Genomic DNA, 6,147 nt, shown 5'->3' on the forward strand with positions numbered 1-6,147 from the left:
CATTACTCCTATGGTTTTCCTTGAGTTATATATATTTACGTTGTTTTGATGAAATAGGATATAACAGTGGTTAGAACGAATTTAAATGGTTGCGGGTTCAAACCCAAGCGAGCACCATCGAATTTTCATGTGCTTAATTAGTGTTATTCATCTCGTGCTCGACGTTGGTGGAAAACATCTTGAAGCGCCCTCCGTTTGTCTAATTTCAACGAAATGTTAATCCACCAATACGCATTGATGAAATGAATAGAGTCGAGATGGCCCAGTGGTTAGAACGCGTGTATCTTAACCGATGTTTTCGTGTTCAAACCCAGGCAAGCACCGCTGAATATTCATGTGCTTAATTTGTGTTTATAATTCATCTCGTGCTCGGCGGTGAAGGAAAACATCGTGAGAAAACCTGCATGCGTATAATTTCGTCGAAATTGTCATTGGAACAGCGTGGTTGAATAAGTTCCAAATCTTCTCCTCAAAGGGAGGGGAGCCCTTAATCCGGCAGGGGGAAATTTACACGATGTTGTTGTTGTTGTTGTTGTTGTCCTATTTTCTTATCCCTTAATAGTATTTTTTATTTTATTTTGTGAGACAATAAAAGATTATATGAAGCACAGATATTTATTTAAGAATTGCAATAATTTAACTTATCGTAACATTTATTAATATATATATGAATAATGAATACAAGCTTTTATCTTGATAATTACAAAGTAAAACAAATCATACATTATCAACTAGCCACCCGCCCCGGCTTCGCACGGGTGCAACACTGATACTAAATATACTATTATATTTTCTTGTTTCTTTACTATATTGTCTATGTATTATATACAAGAACATTGCTCCCGAATCTCCTTATCTATTAAAAAAAACTGCGTCAAAAGCCATTACGTATTAACGATATAAGCATAATAGGGTCAGACAGCGGTAAGCGACTTTATTTTACACGGCGTAATTTTAGTGAAGGAAGCTTATGGAACAGTGTTTCCTGGACCAACTAGGTATTTAAATTTATAATAGTCATATAATTTTGTGTTATAACGTTATTGTTATAGCTTGTTATTATCGTTTTTTTTTAATGATAGATTAAAGAGGACGGTTTATATATATAGTACACGCTCAATATACAGGGTTATTGGTAATTCGACGTATCACGATCACGGTCACTATTTGCAATAATTTGAACCCCCATATGCATCCAAAAGTGAACCATTTTTGAGTTATCACGTCTTTTAGCTTTTTTCTAAATTTGTCAAAAGTTCAACTTCAAAAATTTATTTTAAAAAAACTATCAAATAAAATCATTTATTTTCATTTGTTTTTTAAAAATGATTAAAAACTGGATATTTGTCAATATTTAAACAAAAATTATCGGTTCAAATTTAAAAATGCGAGACGGAAAACGTAATTATTTCAATATTATTTATATATTTAATTAATATATATAAGCCCATAAGGCTTATGGGCGTTGGTGTCATATGAGGGTATAGTGTAGTCGCTGCAACAAAACAATGCAGTATACCTATATAATCTAATTGATTTTTTCATAAATTTAATATAAATGTTTCGTCTGATGTTCCTTTAGTATGCTGTCGAGTTCTCTGATTCGATTTTCGTAAGGCAGGTTTCGTTTTTGTACCTGTTGACAACAATTTATGGATAATTTCATAAAATTTATTTATTTGTAATGCCACACTGTATACATGTCGTTACAGGACTGTGTCCCAATTCGATATTACAGCACTTTAAAAACAAATTTAAAATATCAATCCATGTTATAATAATATATATAATACTAAATTGTATATGATATATTCCAAGCAGAGTCGAGATGGCCCAGTGGTTAGAACGCGTGCATCTTAACCGATGATTGCGGGTTCAAACCCAGGCAAGCACCGCTGATTCATGTGCTTAATTTGTCTTTATAATTCATCTCGTGCTCAGCGGCGAAGGAAATCATCGTGAGGAAACCTGCATGTGTCTAATTTCTTCGAAATTCTGCCACATGTGTATTCCATCAACCCGCATTGGAACAGCGTGGTGCAATATGTTCCAAACCTTCTCCTTAAAGGGAGAGGAGGCCTTTAGCCAGCGGTGGGAATTTACAGGCTGTTGTTGTTGTTGTTGTATATTCCAAGCAGCAATTATTGTGAGTTCACTCATACTGCAACAATACAAATCCACTCTGTCTGCTATCACAGTGAGAGCACGTAACGTGCGCGTCAGTGGTGCTTCCTTGAGCAACTTGGTTCGCCCGGTGGGCACCGCTAGCAACGACGGTCGATGTCTCCGCCACACATATCTATCTGGGATCAGACTCAACTGGCTAAGGACACTGGCTGGTCCAGTGGTATTTACGCCGGTTTTCATGGGTACGCCACTCCGAGGTCTTGGGTTCGACTCCCAGCTGAGACGATGTAAATTATTATTTTTTTTTTTTTTTAATATTTATTCTACTGTTAAACATAAATAATCTTCTCGTTGTGGAGAGTTTAACCGGTGTCTGAACCAGTAACTATTGGCACAAGGGATATAGTATCTTAGCGCCAAAAGTTGGCAACGGCTTGGCTATGTAAGAAGTGACTAAGAAATGACTAACTAATATGTCTTACAAAGCCAATTCTATTTGGTGGTGATCACTTACCATCAAATGGCCCATTTGCATTCGTCCCAAAACAGCATATGATCGTAGCTTACAAAATATCACAAGTGACATGTACAGTCGGGGTAAGAAAAGGTTCGTCACCTTAAGATCTATTTTCGTGTGCTCAGTGTGAGCGACAATCTGCTTTACCGATCGAGAGTGACATATTGCGTCGCAATGATTCGATGTTTAGATACAAAAGAGACTAAGAGCTTAAGACTTGATAAAGGAATTTGGCTGACGAAGGTTTTTTTACTCTGTAGACTTTAAGTAGCTAATAGCGAAAAAGTTAAATATTTCTCAAATATATTGTCTTCGCTGATAGGAGGGCTGGTTGATCAGAATCAGAAATCAGATCAGAAAATGTCTCCCAGAGGATTGGAATTAAGATTTAAAGGGAATATGCTGCTTTCATTCTTGTCATTATGTCATGCTGTCATTTGGACAGCTTATGGTCATTCAATAATCAATCAAAACTAGTCTGGGTAGGTACCACCCACTCATCAGTTATTCTACCGCTAAATAACAGTACTCAGTATTGTTGTGTTCCGGTTTGAAGAGTAAGTGAGCCAGTGTAACTACAGGCACAAGGGAGATAGCATCTTAGTTCCCAAGGTTGGCGGCACATTGACGGAGTAAGGAATAGTTAATATTTCTTACAGCGTCATTGTCTATGGGTGATGGTGACCACTATGCTCGTCCGCCAACCTATACCATAAAAAGAAGATATTTCATTTCGTGATGAAACTGAAAATTAAATGAAATTTTTAATATCAAATACACTTTATAGTTCTCTAAAACCAGCCAGCCTTATTCCGCTCTCTGAAATGAATTATTTATTAAATTGTTCTAATTGAATAAATTACAGTCAAGAATCAATCCTCTTTAATTCTTGGAGCTTTTCAAAATGAGACCATAACTGATCTACGCGCAGTTTCCCATAATCACTGGGGCAAAGCGTTCAAAATGTCTTTTGCCAAATAAAAAAAAAATATTAATGAACGCTTGTTTGCAAAGGTTATTATACAATTAATGTGTTTATGATCGATAGCACACCTTGGGAATGAAACGATCGCCTCCTGGCTATTTCATTTCATATTAAATTGTTTATATAATATATGAGACAAAAAAACCCGCTGATTTTCTTTCGCCGGTTCTTCTCAGGTCAGGGTATTTTCTTTTCCGAACCGGTGGTAGTGCTTCAATTGACCATCAATAAGAAAGTGTAATGCTTCTATATTGAATAAAGTTATTTGAGTTTAAGTTTGAGTTTGGACAAAAATCCGCTCACGGAATTAATATTCGGGTTCGATTCCCGGCCGAGTCAATGTAGATTATTTTTAGTTTTCTATGTTGTCTTGAGTCTGGGTGTTTGTGGTATCGTTACTTCTGATTTTCCATAATACAAGTGCTTTAGCTACTTACATTGGGATCAGAGTAATGTATGTGATGTTGTCTCATATTTATTGTTATTATATTTAATATACAAGATATAATTACTTCAAGACACTTGCAAATACTTTTGTAATTTACAGGGTTATAATAAAGTAAAGTAATCTTACCATCACCTTCGTGTCGTCTCGTCTAGAACGTAAAATCCCTTCCAGTATGAAGTAGGCTATCTCCACGAAGCTGATGAAACTGGCTCCGAGGAACAGACCAGCGGCACCGCCGAACGAAACTATGGAGATAAAAAAACAGTCTGTCTTGATATCAAACTAATATAGTATGACGACCATAGTCGAGTACTGTGTACACCGGTTTTCATGGGTACGCCACTCCGAAATCGACTCGATGTAGGAAGTGTTCATTCGTTTTCTATGTTGTCTCAGGTCTGGGTATTTGTGACGTCGTTGCTTCTGATTTTCCAGAAGTGCTTTAGCTTACACTGGGATCAGATAGACCGGGAGATGATAATGACAAAATATTTGGTCATATGTCCCAGTATGGCTGTTCTTCAGGGGTGTAATCACGTAAAAGCAAAGAGGAAAATGATGGAGAATTAATATCGCATTTATATATATGCTAGCTATCCGACCCGTCTTCGCACGGGTGCAATACTTATACTAAATGTACATTCAGTAAAGGTTAGTCACATTAAGATCTATCTTCATGTGCTCAGTATGAGCGATAATCTGCTTTACAGATCGAGAATGACATATTGCGTCGCAATGATTTGATGTTTAGTTGACAAAAAGATATTCCTACTCTGACTGTACCTCATAATTTGTTTACTTACGAAATCACACTAGAAACTCCTAAAATGATCAGAGTTTGTTAACTATATTGTCCATAACCGCATCAAAATCAGTTGCGTAGTAAAAATCTAAGCATATATAGACAGACAGCGGTAAGCGACTTTGTTTTATACTGTGTAATGATAATGATAATATTATTATGAACTGATTATATCATACCAATTAGATCCTGTAGATGAAATACGATATACCGCGAGTATCGCGCTCGTGGTGGTCGAACGGTCAGCCGCATCGCGCCACGAGCTTGGAACGGTCCCCTGTCCCTACGTAGCAAACATCGGTCAAACAGTCTCCAGAAAGTCACTGTATACACTGTATTCCACACACCTGTTAACTTCCAAGCAGGATATATTAATTTAAATAATTGTATTCAACTAACATGACTTTGTATTTTTTAAATGATGAAAATGAAGCTACTGATTTTCTTACCGGTTCTTTTCGGCAGAATTTACTCTCCGAACCGGTGGTAGCTTCACTTAATTGTAAAATTACGATTCAAAAGTGCTTGTAAAAGCCTATTTGAATTAAGTTTGACTAAGATATGTCCCTTGTGCCTATAGTTACGCTGGCTCAACAAAAACAACAACAGCCTCTAAATTTCTCACTGTTGAGCTAAGGCCTCCTCTCCCTTTGAGGAGAAGGTTTTGGAGTATATTCCACCACGCTGCAGCTTGGTGGAATACATATGTAACTGAAGTTCTATGAAATTTGACAAATATAGGTTTACTCACGATGTTTTCCTTCACCGCTGAGTATGAGATGAATTATAAAGACAAATTAAGCACATGAAACGGCGGTGCTTGCCTGGGTTTAAACCCGCAATCATCGGTTAAGATGCACGCGTTCTAACCACTGGGCCATCTCGACTCACGATACTTAAATACTGATGCAGTTTTTTCTTGCATCGCTGGTTTGCAAAACCTTTGCAAAAGGCACACCATTTTCTAACTAAATATTACGAAAAGTAATCCTTTGCTTAATTCTTGTGCGTGAAAAGAAATCTGACCAAATCTGTTCCTCCTTGGAGACTTCCCGAAAGACAGAATCGAGGCACTGCTGATTGCAAATACATTTAACGCTGTCGAAGGTAGCGAGACGATGGGAGTGCTTAGCCAGGCACCACATCCCCGCTGGAGTACAGGGGGGGCCGTCTGTTGATGAAACAATTTCATGAGATAAAGATGAAACTTCTTTAATATTCCATGGAAAGGTCTAGATAATCAACAAAGGGCCACCTCATGTTAAGTG

Source organism: Vanessa cardui, chromosome 28 (genome assembly GCF_905220365.1).
Source record: "Vanessa cardui chromosome 28, ilVanCard2.1, whole genome shotgun sequence".
In the NCBI taxonomy this organism is placed as follows: Eukaryota; Metazoa; Arthropoda; class Insecta; order Lepidoptera; family Nymphalidae; genus Vanessa; species Vanessa cardui.